Consider the following 14,460-nt stretch of genomic DNA (forward strand, 5'->3'; position numbering starts at 1 on the left):
AATACCAATCTCCCAATTTATCCCTCCTTCCCCTTACTCCTTTGTAACCATAAGTTTGTTTTCTACATCTATGACTCTACTTTTCTGCTTTTGTTTTGTTAAAAAAAAAAACTTTCAGAATTCCGAGAAAGAAATGAACATATCTGAAGCATAATAAATTATTTCAGGATCTCAGAAACACAATAGTTAAAATGCAATTAAAATCAGATCTACTCTTAATGTAGAAGAAACAGACATCCCTTACGTATCTAGCACTCCTGCTGTGAACTCTACACTAAGGAGGTTTGTTCTGTGTGTGGCCATGAAGCCAGCCTTCAAAGCCCCATTTAAGCCACATCACCCCAGTCACACCTCATGCATTTCTTTAATGAAGATAAGCACTTTCTAGTTTCTTTATTCATTTGCTTCTTTGGAGAAGCCTGGTATTATATTTTTACTGCAACATTTCAATTATGATACTATCTTTTGTGTCGATAGACCTAAATATGGTTTAAATTTACCCTGAATCCTTTCATCTGGGTAATCAGGGCAAGGAGTGACATGTGTATGATAACATCCAAGTCTTATCTGGATGGATCTCCTGGAAAGGTCAGATCAACCATAAATAAGAGTCATGGGTTGTAGTACCTACTATGTGTGGCACAAAGTGAAGAAGAAGTAAAGAGCCTCTTGATGAAAGTGAAAGTGGAGAGTGAAGAAGTTGGCTTAAAGCTCAACATTCAGAAAACGAAGATCATGGCATCTGGTCCCATCACATCATGGGAAATAGATGGGGAAACAGTGGAAACAGTGGCTGACTTTATTTTTCTGGGCTCCAAAATCACTGCAGATGGTGACTGCAGCCATGAAATAAAAGATGCTTACTCCTTGGAAGGAAAGTTATGATCAACCTAGAAAGCATATTAAAATGCAGAGACATTACTTTGTCAACAAAGGTCCATCTAGTCAAACCTATGGTTTTTCCAGTGGTCGTGTATGGATGCGAGAGTTGGACTATAAAGAAAGCTGAGCACTGAAGAATTGATGCTTTTGAACTGTGGTGTTGGAGAAGACTCTTGAGAGTCCCTTGGACTACAAGGAGATCCAACCAGTCCATCCTAAAGAAAAACAGTCCTGATGTTCATTGGAAGGACTGATGTTGAAGCTGAAACTCCAATACTGTGGCCACCTGATGCGAAGAGCTGAGTCATTTGAAAAGATCCTGATGTTGGTAAAGATTGAAGGCAGGAAGAGAAGGGGATGACAGAGAATGAGATGGTTGGATGGCTTCACCGACTCAATGGACATGAGTTTGGGTAAAATCTGGGAGTTGAGTTGGTGATGGACAGGGAGGCCTGGCGTGCTGCGGTTCATGGCGTTGCAAAGAGTCAGACATGACTGAGCGACTGAACAGAACTGAACTGAACTATGTCCTAGGTCCTTTGCAAAACATCGCATATGTAGGTCTTCCAAGGACTCTGAATTCAGTGCATTATTACTATTAATTTACAATTAATAAATTATAATTTATTTATTAGTTTATTGATTGTAATAAATTTATATATGTTTCTACATTTCTAAATTCTGCTAATTTCTACATGTTGAAGCCAAGTCAGAGCAGTTGTCACATAACACAGTGAGGCTCAGATCCTCCAGCGACTCACAGGTCTGGGAGAGACCAATCAGTGGCATTCTTAGCAGAGCTCCAAGGACAAGATCCAAACACAATGGTGAAATCTGAATTAGGGAGAGAAATAAGTTGTCCTGAGACCACCGAACAGTGCGAGTAGCTTTTGATTCTGTAAACTGTATGGCGAACATCTGGACCAGAGTTAAAAATGACAACAGCATTTTAGAGCAGCATGGGCTGCCAGAGACCACCTGATTTACAGCATACGACTCCCCCACCACCATCCCATCTTCTACTCAGAGGCCAAATTTATCATCCAAGACACATGAATCTGTTTATGTAATTTTCTGATTTAAAATTCTTCACCTAAACGTTAAAATAAGTAAACATTGTACAATTAATTTTTACTGGAGAATAGTTTATTTACAATGTGTTAGTTGCAGGTGTACAACAAAGTCAATCGGTTATACATAAATCCACTTTTTTAGCTTCTGTTCCCATTTAGGTCATTACAGAGTATTGAGTAGAGTTCCCTGGGCTATACAGTAGGTCCTTATTACTAATAAGGCATTACTTGTGATCGCTCACCTAGAGCCAGACATCCTAGAATGTGAGGTCAAGTGGGCCTTAGGAAGTGTCTCTACGAACAAAGCCAGTGGAGATGATGGAATTCCAGCTGAGCTATTTCAAATCCTGAAAGATGATGCTGTGAAAGTGCTGCACTCAATATGCCAGCAAATTTGGAAAACTCAGCAGTGGCCACAGGACTGGAAAAGGTAGTTTTCATTCCAATCCCAAAGAAAGGCAATGCCAAAGAATGCTCAAACTATCGCACAATTGCACTCATCTCACATGCTAGTAAAGTAATGCTCAAAATTCTCCAAGCCAGGCTTCAGCAATACGTGAACCGTGAACTTCCAGATGTTCAAGCTGGTTTTAGAAAAGGCAGAAGAACCAGAGATCAAATTGCCAACATCCGCTGGATCATGGGAAAAGCAAGAGAGTTCCAGAAAAACATCTATTTCTGCTTTCTTGACTATGCCAAAGCCTTTGACTGTGTGGATCACAATAAACTGTGGAAAATTCTAAAAGAGATGGGAATACCAGACCACCTGACCTGCCTCTTGAGAAACCTATATGCAGGTCAGGAAGCAACAGTTAGAACTGGACATGCAACAACAGACTGGTTCCAAATAGGAAAAGGAGTACGTTAAGGCTGTATACTGTCACCCTGCTTATTTAACTTCTATGCAGAGTACATCATGAGAAACGCTGGGCTGGAAGAAGCACAAGCTGGAATCAAGATTGCCGGGAGAAATATCAATAACCTCAGATATGCAGATGACACCACTCTTATGGCAGAAAGTGATGAGGAACTAGAAAGTCTCTTGATGAATGTGAAAGAGAATGAAAAAGTTGGCTTAAAGCTCAAGATTCAGAAAACTAAGATCATGGCATCTGGTCCCATCACTTCATGGCAAATAGATGGGGAAACAGACTTTATTTTTCTGGGCTCCAATATCACTGCAGATGGTGACTGCAGTCACAAAATTAAAAGATGCTTACTCCTTGGAAGGAAAGTTATGACCAACCTAGATAGCATATTGAAAAGCAGAGATATTACCTTGCCAACAAACATCTGTCTAGTCAAGGCTATGGTTTTTCCAGTGGTCATGTATGGATGTGAGAGTTAGACTGTGAAGAAAGCTGAGCACTGAAGAATTGATGTTTTTAAACTGTGGTATTGGAGAAGACTCTTGAGAGTCCTGGACTGCAAGGAGATCCAACCAGTTCATCCTCCAGGAACCTCAAGGAGATTAGTCCTGGGTGTTCTTTGGAAGGACTGATGCTGAAGCTGAAACTCCAATACTTTGGCCACATCATGCAAAGCACTGACTCATTGGAAAAGACCCTGATGCTGGGAGGGATTGGGGGCAGGAGGAGAAGGGGACAACAGAGGATGAGATGGTTGGATGGCATCACCGACTCAATGGACATGAGTTTGGGTGAACTTCAGGAATTGGTGATGGACAGGGAGGCCTGGCATGCTGTGATTCATGGGATTGCAAAGAGTCGGACACGACTGAGCAACTGATCTGATCTGATCTGATCTATTTTATAAACAGTAGCATGTATATGTCAATCCCAATGAACCTATTTGCAAAATAGAAATTGAGTCACAGATGCAGAAACCAAGCTTAAGGTTACCAAGGGGAAATGAGTGGAGAGAGGGACAAATTGTAAAATTAAGAAAACATTTGAAACAGCATAGAGGGGACATGGTGCCGTGGCCGCCCTCCACTCAGCTCTCCAGTCTCAGCTCTGGAGGCGGTCATTCCTCACATCAGTCCTCATGTTAACCCTGCACATCACTCTATGTGCATGCGTGCTCAGTCACCTCAGTAGTTTCAGTCATGTCCTACTCATTATGACCCTATGAATTGTGGCCCATCAGGCTCCTCTGTCCATGGTATTTCCCAGGCAAGAATACTGGAGTGGATTGCCATGCCCTCCTCCAGGGGATCTTCCCGACCCAGGAATCAAACCCATATCTCTTGTCTCCTGCACTGGCAAGCAAATTCTTTACCTCTGGGCCACCAGGGGACTCTTTACCACTGGGCCACCAGGGAAGCCATCACTGTTAAGGTTCCTGTTATTTGCCATATTTTCTCTTTTCTCAGACCTTTGAATATGCTATCCCTTTGGCTTAAAACAACTCTTTCTCCCAACCAATCTCCTCTCCTACTTTGCTCTGTAAATATCTACTGTCTGGGTTTTGCAGCTTGGATTCAAGGGCTGTTCATGACCTGGGGACTTGGACACACCATCTAAATGCTCCAAACACAGCCTGTCCTCCCATCACAGGAACTGAAGCTTCATTTCTCAGTGCCTGTGTCTCTGTTAAACTACAGGCTCTGGGAGGACAGGAACCAGGGCTCTTCTCAGCACTGTGCACCCAGCATTAGGTATAGTGCTTGACGCACAGTAGGTGCTCAACATTTTAACAGAAATTTCACACACACACACACACACACAATCTCTATCACAGACACACAAGATATTTTGATTTGATGATCTCTCATCCTCCAGCTTTTGTATAGGAAAATACTGCTGCCCAGAAATCTTAAGTAATCTGGTTTAATTCATGTTTTATTAGTGCTTTATAAGCACAAATCTCAGTCCACAAATTCTAATGCACAGAAAAGTTTTTATTTTCTAAAAGTTAATTTGACAGCAACTTAAATTTAAATTCCCTTAGAATGGATGGCAGGCCACCTGACCTTGAGGGTCCCAAAGTGTCTCCCCACAAGAGTACTGCAGAACCCCTGGGGTCTTTGTGCATTATTTTCAGAGCCTGTATGTGGGCTCTTACCGTCCCATTCTCTGTGATCCTGCCAGCCAGCAGCTCTGCAGCAGCCATGCCCACGCTTGGCTGTGGTTTCTTTGGCGAAAAAGAGCGCACTGGAGCTGAGAGTCCTGCCTTACCAAATGCACCGCCTGTCACCTGGCCAGCTGCTCAGGCACACGGCAACACCAGATCCTAACTGAAGTCTCCTCCACCCACTCCCAAGCTCCACCTGACAAAATCTCTTTTTGAATATTGGAAAAAGCCCTTTTCTCTCCATATTTCTCACCAAGGAATTCTTTCTTCTCACTCTCTTCTCTCAAGGCATTTAAACATTGGGCTATAAAAGCCAAGAAGGGAACAGAACTGCAGACAATTTTAGCTTTCTGCTTTTGTAAGTTGGAACCCTTCTGGTCCAGTGAACTCACAGGCGTTTTACACACAGAAATGAACTGTATCACAACACTGAGAAAACCCAGGTGGAGCTCTGGCCTCCAGCGAGCTAGATCCAGAACTCAGTTATGTCATCAGGATCTGGTTTTCCTCCAACTTGGGTCTCTACTTCTTGCTTGAATCTATTCTCTGACGATTCTATGTTATTTCTGGTTACTGGCACCATTTTAACTTCAAGACCACTAAGGAAGAGAATGAGGCACTCTATCTCAGAATAACCAGGAAAGCAAACTTTATTGCACCCACCTGACTCTGATGAGATCACATTTTCACTCCTGACCTCAGTGGTCAGTGTAATACAATGCACTGAATGACCTAAACCCAAGTCCCACGCATTACACTTGAGCTAGATACGGGACTTCCCCCAAAGCATTTGTATTGGGAGTTGGCAGAATACTTTCCTGAGGGAAAAATGGATATGACTACTGAAAAATGGGAGAAATAAATCTGAGCAGAATTGAAAAATAATGTACCTTGCTTACAGATAGTTTCCAATATAAGCTGCCAACAATTCCTCACCTCCTTGCATGCACATAACATTAATTCCATGAAGACGTGGAACCCCCCTCCTGCTGAACCAGACTGGCCTGGCCCAGTAGAATGTGACCTGCCCAATAAAAGCAGCACTCTGCCAGTTTGGGGACTAGCCCTTCATAGGTCTGGAAACTTTGACATTTGCTGTCTTAGATCCTTGAGCTTCAGGGTAAGAAGTCCAGGATGTCTTGACAGAAAAAGGGGCCAGGTGAAATTAGGCAGCAAGTGGGGAGAAAAAGAGGTGACTCTGCCGATGGCTGGCACTAAGGCCCCAGACGCGTGAAAGCGACGTTCTTGGATCACCCCACACAATACAGGTATCAACTGAACGCAGTCACACCAGTGACTCCAGCCAAACCCCCATGGAGAGGAGAACCACCCAGTCAGTTGGTCATGAGATACAGTCAATCACAACTGTTTCCAACTACTGCATTTTGGGGCCGACTGGTTACACATCAAAAGGGAACTGATGAAGTGATACCTCTTTACCTGCTACAGATAAATTACACTGAGACAAGGACGCACAGAACTGTCATTGCTTAAAGGGGAAGGAGAGACTGGAAAGGACTTTACCGTTTATCAGGCTTCCCTGCTTGGAAGCACTCTGGTCTCTGGCTCTTAATTCAGGGCTCTTCTCATTAGGATTCACCGCCAACCTTACAAGTGCTCCCTACTGTACACACAGGCATGTACAGGATATGTACAGGCATATCCATGTTGCTGAACATGCATCAGTCTGGACAAAAAGGTGCCTAAGCAGTTTAGACTCTGGCCAGTGAACAGACTGGAGAGCAGGCAGCAAAAAATAATTCAAAAAAAAAAAAAATTGACTCTAGTGGAAGAAACACTGTAAAAATGATTTGATTATTTGTACCAACAGCAGCAAACAGCTACGATCATAAGCTAGTTCATCTATTTCACAGCAAAAAATAGGATCAAGAGACAGCCATGAGGCTATAGTGCCCTCTCATCATTACTTTATTAAAATAATACGGCTAATGCAAATAATTACTTATTACAAGAAAGAAATGATCTATAAAATCTGTGCTCTTTACCAAATGATCTAGGCAATTTTTAAAGATCTCTTAAACAAAACTGAGAGAAGGAAATGGCAACCCACTCCTTGCCATTCTTGCCTGGAGAATTCCATGAACAGAGGTGCCTGGCAGGCTACAGTCCATGGGGTTGCAAAGAGTCAGACATGATTAAGTCACTAACGCTAGATAAAACTAGCAGTAGGGAAAAAAATGAGAACATACAAATCCACTACGAAAATAATTAAATGATGAGAAGATAAAAACAATTATAGAATATATCTTATCTCTGATTAAAGCAGCACTATTATGAACTAGAGAATCACCATTTGGCAACACTTATAGTAATGACTGCTTTCAAAAGAATCATTAGCAGATGCTAAAACTAAATCTGATGGATTAAAAAGTCAATCTGATTAACAACAGGAATTTTATGTTCCTAACTCACCAACTATCTCCTGTAATATGCTTATTTATTACAATGAAAAATATAACTTTATGTGGGGAAAACGGGTAGACACCACTGTAATGAAGTCATTAAAGTCCGTATCACTAGGAATAGGACAAATGACATCTTGAGCTTCCTCACATGATGGATACACAGGAAACACCACATACTTCTAGAATATTCTTGCCAAAAATGGAGAATCTACATCCAATCGTGCACTGTGTTCCATTAAAGCAAGTAGAAGCACAACCTACGAAATGGCTGGCCTATATTCTCCAGAATTATCAAGGTTATGAAATCAAAGACAGACTGAGGAGCTTTCAGAGTAAAGCAGACCGAGAAGACAGAACAACAGAGGGTAACCTGACCCGGGATTTTTTCTCCTTTGTATCCTTTATAGATATTATTGGGACTATTGGCAACATGTGAATAATGTCTATAGTTTAGATCATAAAATCAATATTAAGTTTCTATTTGATACTTCTACTTTGATTAAAAAGAAAATATCTTTGCTTTCAGGAAATATTTACTGAAAAATTTAAGAGTAAAAGGGCATCAAGTCTGACGCTTACTTTCAAAAAATGAAAAAATATATATACAAGAGAGGGGGTGTGTGTGTGTGTGTGTATAACATATTTGAGAAGGAAAAAGCAATACAGCAAAATAGAAGTAGCAAATGTTAACACGGGAATCTGGATAAAAGAAATCCTTTCTTGCAGCCTTCCTACAGGTCTGAAATTATGTCAAAATAAGAAATGAAAAAAGTGTAAAGCACTGCTTTTTATCATTTTTTCTCAAGCACTATCAGCATTATGATCTTCTTAAACATATTTTCAGTTTAAAGTTCAAAAATGTTTAACACACTCCTATTTAATCAAAGAATATTAACAAGAAAAATGGTTCTTATTCTCTGATATCGAAGATGTGTAGCATGGTTTACTCTGTTTGTATGGCCTTACGTATAAGCACCAGGTAAACTTAGCTAGACAATATCAACAACAACAGTAATCTATATATGGTATGCATATTTTAAAGGGCATAATATATACACCTAATAATATTTTAGGCTGTTAGAAAGTTTTAAGATTGATTTAACATCAATAGATAAAGGAGAGAAGAATCTCTCACTGCCTTGAAATTCTGGTTCAATTTAAAAAAGCAAAAATAGCAGCAAAGTTGCATTCAGATACCTGTGAGTGACACACGCTGCCATTACCAGTCTATTTCCACTTCGTGAAAATAGGTAACTAGGCCGTTTACTTTTGAAAAGACAACCTACAGTGTGATTTCTTTTAATGAAAACTTTTCTGTGCAAGGATTTATACACTGTGTTTGGCTGCTCAGTGCCTTTAAGAGGACTGACTTTAGGCTAATGAAAAACTGACCATTCATTCAGTCATTCGAGAAACATATGTTGTTCAACAACTGCTACCTACAAGACATCCTGTTCAAGATGCTATAGGTATGGCAGTAATCAATATAGGCAAAGACCCTGCCTTTTTCTAGGGGCGTAGTGATGGATGGGGAGAAGGCAATGGCACTCCACTCCAGTACTCTTGCCTGGAAAATCCCATGGACCGAGGAGCCTCGTAGGCTGCAGTCCATGGGGTCTCTAAGAGTCAGACACGACTGAGCGACTTCACTTTCACTTTTCACTTTCATGCATTAGAGAAGGAAATGGCAACCCACTCCAGTGTTCTTGCCTGGAGAATCCCAGGGACGGGGGAGCCTGGTGGGCTGCCGTCTATGTGGTCGCACAGAGTTGGACACGACTGAAGTGACTTAGCAGCAGTGATGGATGGATCAATAGAAAGAAAGAAAGATGAGAGAGAGAGAGAGAGAGAGATGAATAGATTTCAGGTGTGGCTGATTGGTCTAAGGAGGACTAATGTATAAAGAGGATAGAAAGTATCAGGGAAAGAATTGATGTGTATACTATGTAGTCAGGAAGGACTGTCTAATGAGGTAAGGTTGAATCAGAGAACTGAAGGAAGCAAAGGAGAAAGACACATAGAAATCTGGGAGAACTGTATGGAAAGGCAGAGGACACGCCCGATATGTAGGCTAGTACTCAGAGACTCAATTTTAAATTTACGATCTTGCTAGGCTCTCCCTACTGATAACTAAGAAAAACACGGGGCCCAACCGCACGCATTTCCCCGCTCTGCGACTACAGCGCAGCCCCGTAAAGCCGGTCTGCAGCGTCAGTGCAGAGTGCTTCGGCCGTATATTTAACGTCGGAGGAGAAACTTTATGGGAAGTGTATTTCATTCTGAATGGAAAAGAAAATAAAAAACCTTGAAAGAAAAATCCGCCTCTCAAGTGATTGTGGCTGAGAGTACATGCCCACCAGAGGTCAGCCTAACCACACGAACGCACTGTGGAACTCGATACACCATTTTCGTGACTTAAATAGGGACTTAAATCTCTCCTTTCCTTCTTGTTTTCCAGAAGCGTAACTGAAATGCTAAGCCTTGGCACCTGCTGTGATGTCTTTGTTACCATAGCTGGCTCTTGGTGATAAATTCTGCTGCCGTCTTGGTTTGCCTGGGACTCTGGGGGGTTCTCAGGACACTGGACCTGCAGCTTTCAGGGCTGGAACCAGGGAAGTCCTGGGCAAACGGGGAGGAGGTGGTCCTCCAGCGTGTGTGTGTGTGTGTGTGTGTGTGTGTGTGTGTCCTCCACCGTGTGTGTGTGTCCGTCCTCCTCCGTGTGTGTGTGTGTGCCCACGCACATGTGTGCGCTAGTTGCTCTCTGCAACCCAGTGGGCTGTAGCCCACCAGGCTCCTCTGTCCATGGAATTTTCCAGCCAAGAATGCTGGTGTGGCTAGCCATTCCCTTCTCCATGGGATCTTCCCAACCAGGAATCGAACCCAGATCTCCTGCATTTCAGGCAGATTCTTTACCATCTGAGCCACCAGGGAAGCCCCACTACGGTGACTCCTAAACATATGTGTTAAGCAAAACGTGTTTTTTTTTTTTTAATTTTGAAGCAGCTTAGCAACACAAAGTTCTGATTAGAAGGTCTAGGAAGCTGAATTTTAAATAAACTTCTTGGTAGTTTTGCTACAAGGAGACCTTGCTTTAAGAAACACTGCTTTTAAGACTTTGTATTTAAGTTCTCTGAAAAGGAGGGTATGTGATGTTAGTTTAAGAACATCAACACACCCTGATTGAGCAGAATGATATATTACAATGACTTCATTTTATCTCCCCCTTAAAAAATTACTTTTACTTGGCAATAGCAAATAATTAATCCTCTATTAAACTGATTTATATATAAAGGTAAGTATGTGTCCTCCCATTAGAAATAAAAAATAGTACTTCAGAATCAATATTATTATCTCATCTATAACCATAATAGTGAAATAATATTTAGCCAGAAATAATGTTTCAACAGCTATCCAGACACCTCCTCCCCCAGTCAAGTTGATTCAGACAATGAACCATTACATGTATGGACATAAAACTGGTACACTAACTGGTTATCTTGGACCCTTCAGAAATCCAGTCTTAACACAGATGACCCAAAGATGCATGTTGTCCAAAGCCAGACACACTGGAGCACAAGGTTGGAGGTGAATGTGATGGGCTGAGAGGCCTGACTGCTGGATGGGTCACCTGGAAAAATGCTGACCTCTCTGACCAGAAGCAGGACTAGAGAGGAAGACCTTGTGCTGGGAGCTAAAGTCTTCAACAAATTAGAGAACAGAGAGGAAGATAGATGTATAAAAGTTAGACAGACATATAAATGGAGGGCAAAGGCTTCAAAAAAATCCAAGCACTTTTATTCACATCACTGTCTCCTCTGAGCAAAAAAGGACCCCAGAAGGTCAAGGATCCCAATACACTAGTCTTTCCTCTACATCACTAAGAGTCTAAGGATTGGGGTCAGGAGAGGAAAGAAAGGAGAAAAGGAGGACTCCCAGAGGTGAGTCAGCAAGGATGCTAAGCATGTGCTGATATGAACCCAGGAGCAGAGAGTCAGAGGAGAATTTTTAGTCCTTTTAGTTATATGAAATAAATTAGAACTTCATTTTTTTTTCTTCAAACCAGGAGATAGAATTAAAGCATTTTATGGTTCCTATTATTCTTAGATGCCCTTTCATTTCATTAAAACATTTACAAAACGATAAAATTGTTGACATGACAGTCATGATGTACATGGAAACCCAATGTCAAAGAAGCAGCATTTATTAATAAGTCTCAGGCAGTAAAAAGGTTTGGAATATCTTGTTTATGTTGCTGCACTTGCTTGTTCACTTGTAAATGTGTTTCTTTTCATGTTTCACTGCTCTGTAAGCTGAGCTTTTTTTGTTGTTGTTAAAGCACAGGAGAAGAGGGATGGAGGAGTCACAGGCTCAAGGCTTAGAGAAATGTATTCATGGGTGAAATTGTAAATTTCCAGTAAACATACATATCTTTCAATCCAGAGAGTGGATTTTCAGGGCTGAATAAGCAACAAAGTTGTATCTGATTGTTGCTTCGAGTAGAACTTAATGAGTGAGCAAACAGGACCAGGAGAAGAGACTCCGGATGGAGCCTGGTGGGAGGGAACTTGCATTGGCCTCCGGACCACCAGCAGAAGAGGGATCAACTGCCTGGCTGTCTAAGGGTACAGTAGTGCCACCTAGTGGCAACTCAAAATTGTCGCTTAGACATTATTAGAAAAATTAGCATTGCCCTGTTAAAACAATCTATATGCTCTTTCAGATAATGTCAGAAACTCCGTACCTTAACCAAAGAAAAAAATCCCAGGGTTTTTCACTATTCAGAGGTTAACACTTGTCCCATAATAATCATAACACACTCCATCTGTTACCCCCACCGAAACAATCTCAGCTATGAACAATGGTAAATATGACTATAAAGATTTGGGAAAAAACATTGGCGAGTAGATAGACTAAGATAGACTAAGATGCTCTTTTGAAGCCTTGGTAGCTATTAGACAATCCTAGTTTACAATTGTGCCAATGCTTATGCTATTTTAAGCTAAGCCTTAAATACTACTTCACTTCTACTCATTCCTTGAGATTATCTTTTTTCCCCTATGAACCTGCATGTGCTGTTTGTTAGGAATCAGTCATGTTGATGAAATTTAAAGTCTACAGCTCTTCACCTTAATGAGTACACTATGGAGCCAAAGCAAGATCCCCAAATACCACCAGCACAGCTGCTGAAAAGCCAGTGGAAATTCAAGCACTGAGTATCACTCACCCTTCTGACTGTCCAGTTTGAATCCTATTCATCATTTTGAGCTGTTTTGCTCTTTTCTTCTAACTTGCAGGTAACAGATAATGTAAATACTGTTCTGTCTGATAAAGTTTCAATTAACTTGCTCCTCTTTCCCCACAAAGACAGTTTTTGCTTGCACTTGAAATTCATTTCAATATTCCTTTACACAATCATATGCATTTGTGAAGTTTTGAAATTTTTTTGAACTGGTTATAACACCTACCTGGTTCCTTCCTATACAGGTAAAATGCTTGTAGCTGGTGAAATGGCATGTGACTGAACAACATACTTCTCAAAATTTAATTGTATTTTCATGAACGAGAGGGAAAAATCCATTTGTATACCAAAAGCAATGATACTAAAATGCACTGGCAACTAAAGCATTTGAGAATACTTACAAATTAATCCCTAAGGATCTTGCCTCATGATCACTCTCTAAGTTTCAACATGAAAATAAAGCGTTATGTAACGCAAAGCCTTGAGAAGCTAAAAATAACCATCTCCTTAAGTATTAATTTATCAACCATAAATTAAAAATTTTGAACATTCATTTCACAGAACAATTTAAGTAAGTGGCAAATATTAGATGTCCACTAACCTGCTTAATCAAACTCTGGGAGATGGTGAGGGATGGGGAAGCCTGGGATGCTGCAGTCCATGGGGTCTCAGAGTCGGGCACAACTTGGTGACTGGACAACAAGAAGAAACCTGCTTAATAGACATATAAGGCTGACTTGCTTATTTACTGAATTACTTTGGCCACACTTTCCTTTGGAGAAAAAAATTTTTTTCAGTATAACTCCTCCAGAACAGAACTTGGATCCATTGTTTTCTTATTCCTCTTTCACCTCTGCTGCTGCAAAGTCACTTCAGTTGTGTCCAACTCCGTGCGACCCCATGTACTGCAGCCTACCAGGCTTCTGTGTCCATGGGATTCTCCAGGCAAGAACACTGGAGTGGGTTGCCATTTCCTTCTCCAATGCATGAAAGTGGAAAGTGAAAGTGAAGTCGCTTAACCGTGTCCAACTCTTAGCATGGACTGCAGCCTACCAGGCTCCTCCCTCCATGCGATTTTCCAGGCAACAGTACTGGAGTGGGGTGCCATTGCCTTCTCCCTCTTTCACCTCTAAAAAGCCCCAAACTAGAATATAATTGTGGAGTCAGGGTGACACAGAGCAGGGTCCCCCAACATCCAGGTCAAGGACCGGTACCTCCTGTTAGATCAGTGGCAGCATTAGATTAAAAATAAAGTATACAATTAATATAATGCACTTGAATCAACCTGAAACCATCCCCTCCACCCCAAGTCCATGGAAAAATTGTCTTTCTCAAAATCGGACCCTGGTGCCAAAAAGGTTCATAGGGACAAAGGAGTATGGAAAAACAACATGCCAAAAAAAAAAAAAAGGACATACTTATTATTAAACTGTTTTGCTCCTTAAAAAAAATATTTTGGGCCATAAAATCAATCAATTTATAAATCTGGCATCTGGAAAAACACAATGCAACATATATTGTTTTCATATTTCATAAAATATATATTTAAGATTTTTTTTTTCTTTCAGCAAGATTGCTATGATTAGAAACTTAGTGACAGAGAAGACATCCTCTCAGGTTTAATTTTATGACTGCTCTCAAAAAACACGGCCAAAGGAAATTTGGCCATGTACTGAACAAGACTTTTAAATGCTAGATTTTAACTTATTGTTGATGATCTTAAGCATTTTCAAAACAAGTGAAAAATGACTATTCTCTTCAACCTGATGTCACTAAAATATTAAAATTGTGGATTAAAGATAAA

General features: G+C 40.9%; 1 long non-coding RNA gene across 1 annotated transcript; it reads right to left on the reverse strand.

The window, feature by feature from the left end:
• Nucleotides 1-1,499: 1,499 nt before the first annotated feature.
• Nucleotides 1,500-13,379, reverse strand: LOC147343507 (uncharacterized). Its single transcript, XR_015156469.1, has 2 exons — nt 13,258-13,379; nt 1,500-1,716 (listed from the first exon to the last, which is right to left on the reverse strand). It is a non-coding gene; the product is annotated as an uncharacterized LOC147343507 (long non-coding RNA).
• Nucleotides 13,380-14,460: the final 1,081 nt, after the last annotated feature.

The sequence above is a fragment of the Bos grunniens genome, chromosome 27 (genome assembly GCF_055505025.1).
Source record: "Bos grunniens cultivar Pamir isolate PY7600 chromosome 27, Bosgru_T2T1.0, whole genome shotgun sequence".
NCBI lineage: Eukaryota > Metazoa > Chordata > Mammalia > Artiodactyla > Bovidae > Bos > Bos grunniens.